This window comes from Eumetopias jubatus, unplaced genomic scaffold (assembly GCF_037043125.1).
Source record: "Eumetopias jubatus isolate StellerSeaLion01/CBP00866 unplaced genomic scaffold, mEumJub1_p1.0 scaffold_5, whole genome shotgun sequence".
NCBI lineage: Eukaryota > Metazoa > Chordata > Mammalia > Carnivora > Otariidae > Eumetopias > Eumetopias jubatus.
In genome coordinates, this window is record NW_028274811.1 from 153,397,102 (window position 1) to 153,413,475 (window position 16,374).

Consider the following 16,374-nt stretch of genomic DNA (forward strand, 5'->3'; position numbering starts at 1 on the left):
TGCTCGGAGCCCACCCAGGGCCCTGTGTGATGGAGATGCTCTGTATTTCCTCCTTGCTGACAGAAATACGACTCTGGGGATCCGCGTGGCTGCCACCCCTCTTGCCCACTGTGGACCCCTGGCCACGGGAGGAAGGGGTGCGTGCCCCCGCCCCGCTAGCCCTGACTGCGCAGAGCGCCCGCAGCAGGCAGCCTGGAGCGCCAGGATTTGGGGAGGCAGCGCCCGCCGGGGTGTCGGTCCTCCCAGGCGCACGTCACAGCCACAGCCACACGGCTGGTGTGGGGAATGGCTGTTTAAAATCCTATTTAGCTGTGCGTCAGAACTCCTTCTCAGAATGCAGGGTCGGCTTGTGAAGGTCTGTCTGCTGATGTTCTGGTCGCCGTTCCTGAGGTTAGCAGCAGCACCAAGCAAGGACCGTGGTCACACTGCACCCCGCGCACCGGCGTCGCCCGAAGGCCTGAGGCAGCATGCGGCTCTGTGCCCCTGGCGCCGAGAGGCCACACTGTGCACGCCGCTGTGCAGCCATCCCCGGCCAGGGGACCTTGGTGCCACGGGCTGAGGAGCCCAGCACTTGGGAAGCTGGCTCGTGGGCTGCAGGTGGTTGGTGGTTGTGGCCAGGAGGAATCGGGTTTACCCTCGCCTTTCGAGGCACCTTGAGTACTCTGCGTAGATACGGGTGTCGTCAACGTCTGTCTGTCTGTGTCCATAGTCGGCTCCTCGTGTGAGTCGTCACCAACAATAAATCTATGTGGGAAAACGGACCATAGCTGTGTGGCCGCCTTCTTCTGCTCAAGCTGTGGCTCACCCCTGCCCCAAGGGCGGCAGCCCCTCTCCCCCCGAGAGGGAGCGCCCCAGGGCACAGGCCTGCAAGTTGCCCTCACGCCCACAATCCTGCCACTCCTGAGCCTTCCTCTGCCATCAGCTCCGGGCAGGCTCCCCACGTGTCCAGACTCCAGCCCTGCAGTCAGACCACCGCCACCCCCTGGCCCAAGCCCCTCTGCTGGGGACAGGACCCCAGGGTCCCGAGGAGACCCCTGCCCTTGGTCCCCTGAGGAACTCTTGTGCACTCTGTGGCCAAAAGGGTCTTTCTAGATACCAGGCAGCTCTGGCCACGGCCCAGAGGAGACCTCTCTGGCTTATCGTTAAGCTTGGAATAAACACCAATGCCCCTACCTTGGTCTGAGCATTCGGGCAGCAGGTCCCTCCCCCAGGCCGCCCAGCGCTGCCCCAGCCAGAGGATCCTGAAGGCACACCCGCAAGAGGACCTTCATACCCCTGCCCATGCGATCATTGTTCCTCCAGGTCCCCCAAAGTACACCTTGCTTCCTTTGGGTGTCACTTTATCAGGGACCACGGGACACACACAAAGTCCTCGGTCCGCTCCATCCCCAGCCACATGCCAGTGAGCCATGCCTCAACCATCCAGAGCTTCCTGAGCTGCTTCTCCAGGGTCTTGTCCCCACCGGTGTCCCCACCTCTGCCAGCCTCTGGTTGTGAAGGTGAAGATGAGCCATCACAACACACCCTGCTGGGGGGGACAAAAGACCTGCCCCAAGGGGATGAACCACGTGGTCCGCAGCATCATTATGCCCCCTGCTCCCCAGTCACCAGGGTGCCTCAGGAGCAGGCAAGGTCCACTCGGCCTCACTGTGGGTGGCCTCTCGTGGCTCAGGCAGGACCCTGGCCTGTTCTGTTCCAGCCCTCACCCCAGGTGCAGGGTGGGCACCTGCAGGTCCGTGGAAGAAGCCGGCAAAACAGAGGCCTGATTGTGGTCGCAGCCCCCACGGGGAGGCTTCCAGGAGTCACATACCTGGGAGAGCTGCGGGGCCAGAGGTCTTGGAGTGCGAAAGACATCCCAGAACTCCTGGGGGTCAGGCTGTCTGTCCTTCCTCCACATCCCTGGACACACAGGGACACACCGCAGGCACGCTGCACATGCCACACACGTGATCACAGGGACATGCTGCACATGCCACACGTGATCACAGGGACACACCACACATGCTGCACATGCCACACACGTGATCACAGGGACATGCTGCACGCACGCTGCACATGCCACACACATCACAGGAACACGCTGCACATGCCACACGTGATCACAGGGACACACCACACATGCTGCACATGCCACACACGTGATCATAGGGACATGCCGCACGCACGCTGCACATGCCACACACGTGATCATGCAGACATGTAGGCTGTGCCATGCCCACACGTGCGTGCACACGTGCACATGGACACACACACACACGCACTGGGTCTGCAGCAGTCAGCAGAGATCCTCATGGAAAGCCAAGCACAGCCCAGGGGTGCAGCACCTCCCTGGACGGTCCCAGGGCGCGCCTCCCATGGAGCCCGGCCCCCCAGCATTGCTGAGAGTTCTTGTCTCCACCACCCTCAGTTGTGACAGGAGTTTCACTCGTGTCCTGGCCCCAGGTGTCTGGGCTGGGGTCCTGCCTAGGCAGCCCGTGGACAGACAGCCATATGCTGCCTGGAGCTGAGCCGCGTACGGAAGTGATCTCAAATATATAAAGAACTCCTACAAATCAGTAAAAACCGGGGGACGTTGTCTGTGGTCAGTGTTGATTCTGAATCCGGTTCTGACATGAGGGAGAGTTCCCCACACCAAGCAATTCTGGGCAGCCCCAGCTGGGTGTCCTGCAGTTTGACTCATTCCGGACCTGGGCCTGGCGTCAGATCCCGCCAGCTAAGGGCTCCTTCCCACGCGACCACCCCACTGCCACTTTGGACGCCAGTCACAAGTCCAGGCATCACCCGTGCTTCTAACCAAATGGCTGTAAGTCAGAGGTTCCCACAAACCTCTCCTGGGGTTCAATTAATTTGCTAGAGTGGCTCACAGAACTCAGGGAAACTAGTTAACTCACTAGATTACTGTTTTATTACCAAGGATGATAAAGGATCCGAATCAACTGCCAGAGGAAGAGATACACAGGGCGAGGTCTGTAGCAAAAGAATTTCTGTCCTCCTGGAGTTCGGGGCCCAGCACGGTGGCGCATGAAGGGGTTCTGGTTTGCCATCCTGAGCGCTCTCTGATCCCTGTCCTTCCCAGTTTTAGGAGGCTTCACTACATAGGTGTGGTTGGCCACTGCGACTGATTCAACCTCCCTCGGGGCTCCCCTGGAAATCGGGGCAGGACTGAAATTCAGGGCTGGTTCCCTTGGCAACAGTCCTTCTCCTTCAGGCATTTCCCAAAGTCACCTCATGAATGTAAACCCAGTTGTGGTATAAAGAGGCTTATAAATGACAAGACACACATTGGATCCTGGTGGCAGGAAGGGACGAACCCAGGACCAGAGATCAGACATCGTAACAAAAGATGCTCCCATGGCTCTTCTTTTGGGAAATGCCAAGAATTTGAGGAGCAGTGAGCCAGTAACCCTGGACAAAAACCAAATATATATGTATGATGAGTTCTAATACCACAAAAACGCAGTAGGAAAGCGGGCAGGCACACGCAAAGGTGACGTGTCCCAATGGTTGATGCACCCGTGAAAAGACACTCAACCCCGCTAAGAATGAGGATGTGCAAAGCAGATGGGGTGCGACGTTCCTGCCACAACAGCTGGATCTGAGCAGAGCGACAGCCACGTCAGTGAGCAGGCAGGTGCCAGGAACCCAACTACATCTCGGGTAGGAAAATAACGCCTCCACTTGGGAAAGCACTTGCGTTGCCTACGAAGTTGAACGTACAGTAGCAGACCCAGTTCTGGGTGCTGCTGGTGCCCCACCTCACATACGGTAGCCCTCCCGACACCAGGTGTGACCATCGCCCCCCCACCTGCTCCGGTGTAGCTCTCACCCCTGGAACACCTGGGGACTGTATCCCCCAGAGATACCTGGGATTTGAGCCCCGCCCGGGGTGGCCGGTTTCCAGTCACTGACTGATTCGAGTGAGCAGATGCTGGGCACCCCTTTCCAAGGTAGAAGTGTGCTCCTGAGCGCCCCGTGGGTCAGGCTGGGCTCGACTTCACCTGAAACCGTGTCTGTTCTTTCCTCCACCTCCTCCTCGCTATCTCCCGAGAGTGTCCCACTTCTGAGTCGGGTGCATCCCCACTTCAGGCTCTGCTTCTCAGGAGTTCCAGCTGGGATGCGCTACATCCCCAAATGCCCCAATTCCACCTGCAGCCATGCGCCCAACAGAGCATGCACACGCTGTGTCAGACACACGTGCAGGGGTTCACAAACGCAAAACGGGAACCGACAGGAATGCTGGTCAGCATCAGAGCAGGTGCATGTCAGCTCAGCAGGAGAGCAGACAGGCGGCATGGACATCTGGGGCTCATGCCCCCCAGCAGGAGAGGTCAAAGTGCTAACCCCCAGCACCTCAGAGTGTGACCGTACTTGGAGATGTATGATCACTGTTATGTTAGTGTCGTTTTGGAGGATGCTGGAGATGTGAGCGCTTCTGTTGCCCCACACGCTCCCCAGTGCGAGCAGCCCTTATTGTGCAATGCCGGTGGTGGTGGAAACACATTGACCAGGATGTAACTAGTTAACATGAGGTCATAGGGAAGTAGGGTGGGCTTACTCCAGTGTGACTGGTGACCCTGTAAGGGAAGAGAGAGACACACAGACACACCAGGGAGAAGGCCGTGTGACAGGGAGAGACAGTTTGCAGTGATGTGGATGGAATCACTGGTCACCGCCAGAAGCCAGGAGAGGAGCCTGGAACAGACTCTGGGGCGGGGGGGTGCCGTGGAAGGAAGCATCCCTGCCTCCCCTCCAAACATGGACTCCAGAACAGTGAGAGTACATGTCTGTTGTTTTAGGCCACCTTGGGTGCTTTGTTACAGCAGCCCCAGGAAACTAACAGAGGTGGGTCTACCCAGCATGGGAATTGAGATTCCCTAAGGCCACATGCTGGGTCCAGCCTAGTCAGACACCTCCCCAGTCTTCTCCTCTGCCTGTCCCTCTCTCTGGAACAATCTCCTGTCCACTCCCATCCCCCATTTTCCAACTGCTGACTCCTCACACCATCCCAGTTTCTCTTGGACATCACGCCTGGAAGTTTGCTGTAACCCTTGCTTCTGGGGTCAGCCCAGGTCAATGCTCCTTGAAACTCCCTACTCTCCCAGCCCTCCCCAGCAGGTGTCCCATGGAAGTGGATATTCCTTGTCTCTCTTTTCAGTGGGCTGGGTGCTCCCCTATGAGCAAGGACTGAGCTGGTCTTCATTCCTGCCAGTGTCTTGAATAGGCCTGTTACATGGCTGACAATGGCACTTAATATCTATTTACAGATAAATGAATTAACAGTTGGGCATTTACGTGAACACATGTGGGGGTTTGGTGAATGAGTAGGTGGGTGAACAGATGGATAGGTGGAGGAAGAGAGGCAAGGAAGGGTAGAAGAATGGATGGGAGAGTGGGTGGGTGGATGATGGATGATGAATGGATAGATGGTAGAGGAATGGATGGATGGATGAATATGTGGATGGACAGTTGATGGGCAGTGCTTAGGTTGATGGATGGATGATGGATGGATCAATGATGGATGGATGGATGGTAGAGGGATGTATAGAAGAATACGTAGATGGGTGGTTGATGGGCAGGGGCTTGGGTTGATGGATAGTAGATGGATGGATGCATGGATGGAAGATGGATGGATGGGTGGATGGATGGATGGATGGAGGGATGGACGGATGATGGATGGATGGGTGGATGGATGATGGATAGGTGGATGGCTGGCTGGATGATGAATGGATGGGTGGTAGAGGGATGGATAGAAGAATACATGGGTGAGTGGTTGATGGGCAGGGGCTTGGGTTGATGGAGAGTGGATAGATGCATTGATGGATGATGGATGGATGGATGATGGATGGATGGATAATGGATGGATGGATGGGTGGATGGAAGATGGATGATGGGTAGAAGGATGGATAGATGGATGGAGGTGTATCTGGATGGATGAACCACATAGATGGATGAATAGAAGCATAGATGGTGGATGGGTGTGTGAATGAGTGGAAGGTCCTATATTACATCTAAAAGTCTGTCATTCTGGTAAATCCCCCCTGTGGGGCTTGACACACAAGTGCTATATTTATTCTCCAAGGAGATGGCAGGTTTTTTGATACAAGTGGAACTAATTTCAAAAACTCCTGAAGCCTTGTTTTCTTCCTACACTAACCTGCTGTAGAAAGCAAGCTCCCTGGGAGGGAAGAGCCTGCCTCTGCCCCCTTTTCTGTCTGTGGCACATCTCAGTACCCCGTCCACACTGCACTTTACCATCGGATTTACGCTCTTTGCTAAATGACCTTTAGACACAAAGTCTGGGTGTTAAATCCCAGAAAAGCTGTGAGATTTTTCCTTTGAGAGAAGCATTTTAATGAAGGCTCTGCATCAGGGAAATAGGTGATTTTACAGGGTAAGTGGGTTCTCTGTGTCTGTCTCTTCTTGATTCCACAATCCCCTTTAATCTCTGTAGATGCATCTAACCAGCATCTTCATGGCCTTTACCAGCCTCCTGATTACTGACAGCAGAAAAAGAGGTCGCCTTGGGGCGCCTGGGTGGCTCAGATGGTGAAGCGTCTGCCTTCGGCTCAGGTCGTGATCCCGGGGTCCTGGGATCGAGCCCCACATCGGGCTCCCTGCTCCGCGGGGAGCCTGCCTCTCCCTCTCCTTCTGCCTCTCCCCCTGCTCATGCTCTTTCTCTGTATCTCTGTGTCTCAAATGAATAAACAAATCTTTAAAAAATTAAAAACAAAGAGGTCACCTTGTTTGAGATACAGTTAATGAGTGAAGTCCTATGTTCTGTTGTCCCCCAGAGAAGACACGGCCCTCCTCCTCCCGAGGTCCCTGGGTCACCAACACAGCACAAATCCTGGGGCACCGCGCCCGCCCAGCAGATCAGGGTCCTCAAACCCAGCCCACCTGGCTGCACAGGGAAGGCTCACCCAAGAGCTGGGAAAACAAAGGCAAAGCCAGCGGCCCCACACCCCCCTTCCCCCTGCCAGGCGGGCCAGGGCTCCTGCACGCGGCCCCGGGGACCCCTTCAGCCAAGCCTGAGACCCGTCTCTGCTGCTGCCCTGGCTGGTGTCCTTACAGGGAATGGAAACGTCAGAATACGTCCATTTAGTGAGGCTGGCTTCATTTTCTTTTTAATTTAACAAAATAGAAAATGTCCGAGTCAGGTGCCCCTGCGAAGGGCAGGGTCTGTCTTGTAGAACGTGTGCGTCAGGTGTGTGCGTGCTTGAGCGAGAGAGACAGAGGATCGGAGACCGAGGAGGAGGGGGAGACGGCGGCGGGAGGCAGCCGGAGGTGGGGACGGGAGCTCACAGTCCGCCGGGTCGCAGACGCGGGGTCCTGCCCTTCGCGGTTGGTCACCCCTGGCTGCGGGTCCCTCCAGCCCCACACTGCCCGTCTGACCAAGCTGGCAGGTAGGGAAGGGAGGCCCAGGGCAGGCAGGTCTGAGAAGGGGCCATGTCCCAAGGGGAAGGGGCCTGTCATCCGGGCACACAGCAGAGGGGCCCCGGCGCCCCGGCAGATGGGGTGGGGGCTGAGTTATCCACGTGTCCCAGGGCAGGACACCTCACAGCCTTTAGTGCTGGAACCCGTAGCACTGTCTGCAGCGGGAGTCAAGCGCCCCTGCGGGTCAGGGCCGCAGGTCACCGACACCAGCACGTGCCAGCCCGCCGTGGACGGAACTGCTGAATCACACGGGAAAGCAAGCCCTGTGTTGGATGGTACAGCTGCGCTCTGGGGGAGGGAGCCAGGAATGCGTAGGCTGCTGTGCCGGGGTTCCTGGTGCCCTCCGCCCAACTCGAGGACCTGGGGTCGCTCTCAGAGGCCCCTGGGAACGGCTGGGAGGCTGCACAGGGGACATGGGGAGCCGGCCTGCGGGCAGGGCCAAAGCCACGCAGGGATGGGAACGCCCCCATGGCGTCCCACCCCACGCTGGCTGCAGTGTAGCCCAGACGGTCTCAGGCAGGGTCCCACGTGGGGCCCTTTCTTGTGCCTTCACTTGGTAGACCCCCCTCCCCGGACACAGTGTGTTACACAGACCCAGGGGACTCAGACGCTGACTCACCCCTGCTACAGACCTCCACCAACATCCAAGGGACCAAGGACATTCTTCTCTTCCCCTGCCCGGCCTCCCCTCACTGTCCTGGGGGGACTTCAATGAACACGGGACGCTCGTGACACCAGGAAATTCCGCCCCGAGCAAGGGCCCCCCTCCTCAAGGGGGTGGCATTTTCTGGGGAGGCTGCCCCTGTGAGGACCGCAGACCCCGAGGTCCTCCAAGCACACGGCACGAATAGAAGGCACCATTTGCTTAGACATCCTTCTCCTCCAAATTGAATGCAAAAACCTCCCGTCTCTCTAACTGAACTTTAAAAACCAAGCCTGTATTGACTTAATGTACCAAATGTATTTATCTAGAATTTAAATAATTTTTCTTATTGCAGGAGCTAAGCTCCTCTTTCTTATTTGTTGTGTAGATGAAGGCTCTGTCAGACACAACATTTTCTTGGGTCGGAGGCTGAAGGCTGCAGGTGCTCGGCCACAGGTGCCGTCACAAAGCCCCGCGGGCCTCACAGTGAGCTCGTTCCCTGTCTGGATCTAAGGCTAATATTTGGAGTGGCTTTTCAACAAGCGCATTCAAAGGTGTGTTACAACCCATCAGCTATTAAACGTTCTGATATCCGCTAAGCCTTTTTCACACAGAGAAACTAAATCTAAAATTCTAAAAAGCCCTATTGTACCACAAAATGATCCTTTTAAAAGCTGAGGTGAAGGGGACCGTCCCCTACAGATCCATTCCACAAGGTGGCAAATGAGTGCCGCCCGCTTCAGTCTGTTCCCACGCGGGGGGCTGTTTCGGGGGGCCTGGGGCTTGTCCGCGGCCGCAGGCTCCTGGCTGGAGGAGGGATCCCCAGCGTAGAGGCCGGCGCCTCCTCCACCGGGCCAGGGATGGTCCCCGGGTTGAAGGAGCTGAAACCTAGCCAGGGTGCGGAGAGGACCCGAGGATCCCCGGTGGGTGGCGGCTGTGGGACAGACGCTCGTGCGTCGGCTCTCCCCGAGGCAGTCACTGAGGGCATGTCCAGCCACTCTCGCTGCCCACTGCTAGCACGTGGAAAAGTGGCTTTTTAATCCAGTTCAATTTCTTATGGCTCCAGGGGACTTTCTAACTAGAGACACAAATATATCTGGACCACGCTGACCCATGCTGCTGACCACGGCCGGTGACTGCTGTTCCCCCTTGGGTCCAGTAGGCGAGGAGGGTCTGCAAGAAGGTGGCCCTGTGGCTGGGGGCCACCTCTGACCGGGCTGCTCTGCTGTGGGGTGCGGGGGGAGCCTGTGCTCAGCCTGCTCCCGCTCCTTCCCTGCGGTTCCTTCCCGGGGATGAGGCAACACCCCCACCGGTGTGGTGAGGTTCATTTAGTTGAAACTGGATGACCTGAGCGAGCAGGTGCACGTGCTTGGCCTGGCCACGCCTGCGGCCAGCCCCTCTCCGTGCAGCCAGGGCCCCCGGGAGCCAGCACCCCACCTCCTGGGCACCTGGGCACCCCTCCCCAGCCCCCTGCCCCCTGGCCCTGCCTCACCCCTCCCGTCTCAGCCCCCGCCTGCCCTAACTGGCCACTCTGAGGCCAGTGGGGATGCCCACCAGGCGGGGGAGGGCCCTCACAGCCCACGGGAGGCAGAGGGATGCCTGAGCCCCGGCCCCTGCCCAGCCCAGGCCTTTGGGAGCCAGCACTGTGACTGTATACAGCACGACAAAGAGAACTGTGCTTGGACACTGCACCCTAGTTAGGAAATCTGTTTCGCTCAGAGATATGACTTAGCAAACCTGAAATTACCTTGTGTGCGTTCTAGAATCGAGCAGAGCAGCAAACACTGCAGATAATCAGAAGCCGCTGCGTAATTGGCTGGTCCAGCACAAAACGAGAATCCAGGGCCCTTTTCAAAACTCATTAAGACGTTCAGGACAGCGGCTGTGGGGCTCTGCATGAAGGCCCCGTGAGCACGAGGCCCTGGGGTTAGCAGGGTGTCACCTGGGGAGAAAGGAGCAGCAGAGACAGGCGGGGGCTGGGGGGGATGGCAGGGGGCAGCGGGGGGGGGGGCGGCTGCGGGGGGCCGGCACACTGGCGTCTCTACTTACAAGGGCGCTGATCCTACCCTGGGGGCCCCACCCCTGTGACCCCATCTAGCCTGGGCGCCTCCTGACACCATCACAGCGGTAGATGGGGCTTCGGCATTGGAATTTGGGGGACGTGAGCATGCAGTCCCTAGCACCGGCTAACAAAACAAGAGCCCACGAGTCCCCGAAGAATGCAGAGCCGGTGGGGGCAGAAGCTCCCCTTTCAGTGTCGGCGTTCTCATCCCGTGTGACTGACCCCTGTTGGATGTGCGCAGCCACCCACGGCTCCTCGCAGGCACAGCTGGGAGGCCCTCCTCCCCACTGACTGGACCCCGAGTCCCCCACTGCTGACCCCCCAGCGGCTGCCCCAGCTCCCGGGTCTGAGACACACCCCATGTTGGGGCTTTCTGCCTGTGGGAGCCCCCGGGCCTCTGCAGCCACAGGCACATCCACCCCCTCGAGGTGGCTCAGACTTCAGAGAGGCAGAGCCCGGGGCACTCCCAGCCCCCCTCCTACCTGGGGAGACCCCGCACATCACCGACCCCCGGCCCCTCCTTACAGACCCTCAGGTGTCCACCATCCAGCTCCTCACACGCCAGCAGGGGCGGCCAGGGCATCGCTTAAGGGGTGGTCAGCGGCCCGGACCCCTGCCCCAGATGCTTCCTGCCTCAGTTTCCTTAACTGCAAATAGCTCCAGTGTGGGGTAGGCTGTGGGCATTGAACAGAACCAGTGGCTGCTGGTGTCAGGACAGCGCCATCGGACAGCCTCTGTGCTTTCAATCACAGGGCTGTCCGGGGCCCCGGGCCGCACAGCTGTGACTCCCGATGCGGGCGCGCCCTCTGGGCGTCCGGGGAGCCTGCCGCCCAAGCTGACTGGGGCCCCGGGCGCATCCGTGCTCCTGGGAGTGCCTGTCGCTCAGGCGTCCACGTGGCTGGTCCACGGCTGTCGTTACCACACGCGGTCAGGAGTCAGAGCCCAGGGCTGGGAGGTGGGGGAAATGTCCACTGAAGACAGGGAAGCTTGATCAGGCGCGAGACACAGCCGCCTCGAGCTGACTGCTTCCTGCCACGTGAAAAGCTGTTTCCACAGCTTGTTGGGTTCCAGAAGTTGTGTGTGCCCATGCGTTCCAGAGAACAGAATCTATTATTTGTTCAAAATAGGTTTCCTGAGGTAACTGCAAACCACAGTATTGACACGAAGTCACATTAAAAGCTCTGTGGGAAGGCTAGCTGGCTTTCTGTAAGATAATAACAGGGCTTGTGTGTTCTAAGGCTGCAACCTGTAAGCTCATTGATTTTCCTCTTGGGAAATGGGGCTGTCGATAAGGGCAGCACCCTGGGGGACCATCAGCACCTCCCAAGGGCAGTGGAATCCAAGGGCCCCGCTCCCAATGCCTGAACTGGCCAAACTTCCCCGTTCGCAGGCACATGCCTGATGTGACACCAGCCCCCTCAGACAATGACAGAGATGCCCACCTCCTCCCTCCCCAGCAGGTGGGGAGCATCTCTGGGGACCCGTGTGGAGCCAAGTGTTGGAGACGCAGAGGCGCTCTGAATACCCTGACTTGGTCTGTGTCTCCCCCTTCCCACGACTTCATGCTCCCCTGGCATTTCCTCTGACCCTCAAAACAACAGGGATTATAATGACACGTTGGGGGCGGGGGGCTGTTATGGCATGAATCATCTTCTGCAAATTCATCTGTTGAAACCCTGACCTCTGGCACCTCAGTCCGTGACTGCATTTGGACATGAGGTCTTTACAGAGGTGATCAAGCTAAAGGAGGTCGTTTAGGTGCACCCTGACCCAACAGGACCAGTGTCCTTACAGGAAGAGGGAAGCAGGACACAGACACACACAGGGATGACCGTGTGAGGACACAGAGAGAAGTCGGCATCTACACACCAGGCAGAGAGATCTCAGGAGAAACCAGCCTGCCTGCACCTGGATCTCAGACTTCCAGCCTCCAACACAAGGGAACATAAATGTGTGATGGCAAAGCCACCCATCTGTGGACCCAGTTACAGTAGCCACGAGAACTCATACAGAGCCCAGGGCCCAGCCGACACCTCCCACACACCCTTGTCCTAACAGGCCATGAAGCTCACACAAGGTGTCCATTCCTTGAAGTCCTGCTCCGTGGCTTCTAACCCTCACTCTCCCTGACCATGCTGCCCATTGGCACGTTATCCTGATTTCACAAAGGAGAACACTAGGGAGGGTATGCACCTCATCTGACAATGCCGTCCAGCTTCTGGGACTCGCCAGTGGTGGCCTCCTTCACCTTCTGAGACAACATCTAGAAACACAGAGTCGGCTTGGTCCCAGAGGAGAAGACGCACAGAGTTGGGTGCTCACCCCTAACTGCATCTGGTAAGTGTCTTATTTCTAGTATGTGTACCTAGGTGGCGCCTAAACTGCACTTTTCAGTTTCCCAAACCCATAAATTCACTGAATGGGATTTTATTTTCACTGAATAAATCCTGCAGAGCTTGTCCCATCTCAGCACTGAGAGGAATGGACTGGGATGGTGGTTATTCCTTGAGCTCATCAAACACCCCAGGCGCAGCACAGAACGGTGCCCAGAATAACCACAGCTCCTGCTCCAAAGGAGGCCAGTTATTTTTCATGATCAGGGAAACATAAATGAAAACAACTCGAAGTTACAACATCTTACCTAACAAATTGGCCAAACCCCAAAGGTCTGACACTGCCCTCTGACGGCAGAGCTATGGAGAAACAGACATCCTCGTACTTCATGGGTAGGACACAAGCCACACACACCCAAGGGAAGGCATTTGGCAATAGCTGGAGAAGTACACAGATATTTATCATTTCAATCAACAATTCCACTTCTGAGGATCTATCCCAAAGACACGCTGGCAAAGAAAAGGAAGAAAGGAAGGAAGGAAGGAAGGAAGGAAGGAAAGAAGGAAGGAAGGAGAGAGGGAAGGAGGGAAGGAAGGAAGGAAGGAAGGAAGGAGAGAGGGAAGGAGGGAAGGAAGGAAGGAAGGAAGGAAGGAAGGAAGGAAGGAAGGAAGGAAGGAAGGATGTATGTTCAAGGTTATGCGTTACAGTCCTCGTTTTAACAGCTAAAGGCTGCAAACAACTCAAATATCTACCAATACAGAGATAGTTGAACGTGCGGACATACCCACAAAATGGAGAAACGCACACCTTACAAGGATAAAAGGAATATGTACATTTACCATATGGTGTTCTCTCCAGGATACACAAAAATTTTTAAAACCCAGTGGAACTTCTAGAAACGAAAAATATAACATCTGAAATGAAAAATTCACAGGATGAGCTTAACAGCAGTTTGGAAACTACAGAGAAAAAAAAGAAAATCAGTGAATCTGAAATATATAACCTTAGAAAGTGTTCGAACCTAAACATGGAGGTGTTCGAACCTAAACATGGAGGGAGGAAAAGTAGAAAAAATAAGCAGACCTTCATCGACATCAGAACAGCGTCAAGCCGTTCATTCAACAAGAGTCACAGAAGAGGCAAACAATATTTAAAGACTTCTTGGCTGCAACATTTTCAAATCTGATGAAATTCCCAAGTTAAATTAGTTTGCTAAGCCTCAAGCAGGACAAACAAGATGAACCACACTACAGCATATCATTGACAAATTGCTGAAAAACAACGGCTTCTTAAAAAAAAAAAAAATTCTAAAAACAGCCAGAGGAAATGGACACACTATATACAGAAGAACAGGATTAGGAACTATAACTGCTCATTTCTCATCAGAAACGGTGCAAGCTGGAAGACAATAAAACAGTGTGTTTTGACATGCTGGAGAAAACATGCCTGTCGACTGGGGACTCTAAAATTAGTGAAAATATCTTTCAAAAAAAATGAAAGCAAATTAAAAGCATTTTCCTACAAATAATGGTTGACAGAATCCACCACCACTGTATCTGCATAATAAGAAGCGCTAAAAGGAGCAATGAAGGGTAAAGCAACAAACAGCAGCTAGAAACCAGGATATGCACAAAGGAGCCAAGAGAACATAAATAGATGTACAAAGTACATCTGTGCTCGTGTTTAACTTATTCAACATATGACTGTTTAAAACAAAAATAACTGTGTATCACGGACTTGATGGCATTCATAGAAGTGAAATGTACGACAATTTAGAAAGAAGCAGTAGGAGAGCAGAAACGGAAATTTATTGTTTAAAGTTATTACAACTTACCATAGCAAACTTTCTCTAGATATTTGTCCTCAAGCAAGGGAAACAAAAGCAAAAATAAACTATTGGGACTTCGTCAAAATAAAAACCTTCCGCACAGGGAAGGAAACAATCAACAAAACTAAAAGGCAACCTATGGAATGGGAGAAGATATTTGCAAATGGCATATCCAGTAAAAGATTAGTATCCAAAATACATAAAGAACTCATAAAACTAAAACCCAAAAAACAAATAATCCAATTAAAAATGGGCAGAAGACATGAACAGACATTTCTCCAAAGACATCCAGATGACCAACAGACACATGAAAAGATGTTCATCATCACTCATCATCAGGGAAATCCAAATCAAAACCTCAATGAGATATTGACCTCACACCAGTCAGAATGGCTAAAATTAACAAGTCAGGGAACGACAGATGTTGGCGGGGATGCGGTGAAAGGTGAACGCTCCTACACTGTTGGTGGGAATGCAAGCTGGTGCAGCCATTCTGGAAAACATTACGGAGTTTCCTCAAAAAGTTGAAAAGAGAGCTACCCTATGACCCAGCAATTGCACTGCTAGGTATTTACCCAAAGGATACAAACATAGTGTTTCATGCACCCCTCTGTTTATAGCAGCATTATCTACAATAGCCAAGATATGGAAGCAGCCTAGAAGCCGGGTCAGTCCCAAGTCCCTGCACAGCACGGGGTTTATATCTGACCTTCCAGGAATGCCACGCAAGATCTTTTTACAGCTTTGAGACAGGGAAACGGAAGGACTCCATAAAAAATCCACTTTGTTCCTTTTCCTGCTTTTTTTCTTACTAGGACCTGCACTCCCACTTTACACAAGCCTCATAGTGTAAATAGTGTATGTCCTCCTCGTAAGGGATAAGGAGTTAGTGATTTCTCTAGAACAGACATCTAAGGAAGGACCAGGAGAGAATGACCAGATGGCCCCAAATCTCTGGCCCAGATCCAAGGAGCGGGTGGCCCAGAGCGACCCCTGCACTCCAGCCTAGCTCCCTCTCTCCTGGGAGGCCTCCACCCCTCCACATCTCTGCTTAAGTCACTTCCCTATCCATTGCGAGCCCCCTGAGACCCCCCACCCTGAAGCAATTCGCCCCCTCCTCCGAAAAGCTTAAGCAGTTTATTGGTTCATGAATAGCTTCTAGCATCTCCAGAAATGCCTGCCGTGTTCTTGATTATGTCAGAGAAAAGAATGCCCCTGCGGAGAGCTGAACTATGGGCTCCGGAGCTCCGCGGGATGGAGGGTTCTGGAACTTTGATGGAACCAGGCAGAGCACGTGCCCGTCCAGGGCCGACCGGGCGGCTTTCCCCGGAGAAAGTCCCAGCGCCATTGGCCTCCCGCCCTCCCGCAGCGCCCCCAGCGGCCCAGCCCCCGCCGAGGCAGCCTTACGGGGGGGTTCCGCCCGGGCCCCCACCCGCACCCGCTCCCCTGCACGGAGACCTTTTTATTCCAGGAATGTCGTTTCTTCAGAATCGCCCCCCAGCGGGGTTTATAGTGAAACAACATAACCAGTGAAATCGGGCCTTTGAATTCTGAGTTTGTTGGCTGTTTCTTTTCTGTAACTTTTTATCTTGCCGCCACTCCAGAAATAGAAAGGGCTTCAACCATGGCACGAACCCTGATATCGCCTCCAACCAGGTTCCTAAACGCTAACATTTCACCCCACGTGGGTCCGGCGGCCTGCGGACAGCACCATCTCCGCGGTGGACGGTGCGGTTGGCTGCCCCGGACTGGGGCGGTCCCCAGGGGTCCCCGCCGCCCCCTGCCCGGGCAGCGCCCCCTGCCCACGGCCCCGCCCCTGCCCCAGCTCCGCCCCCTGCCCACGGCCCCGCCCCTGCCCCAGCTCCGCCCCCTGCCCACGGCCCCGCCCCTGCCCCAGCTCCGCCCCGCGCCCACCCCGCCCGTCCCCGGCACACGTCCCCGCCCCCGGCCGCGCCCCAGGCTCCGCCCCCTCGCAGCCCCGCCCCGCTCTGACCCTCAGCCGGGGCCCCCTCCGACCCTCGCCGCCCCCTCGCGACCGCCTCCCCAACCTGTGCCCTTCCCCGTCCCGCTCCC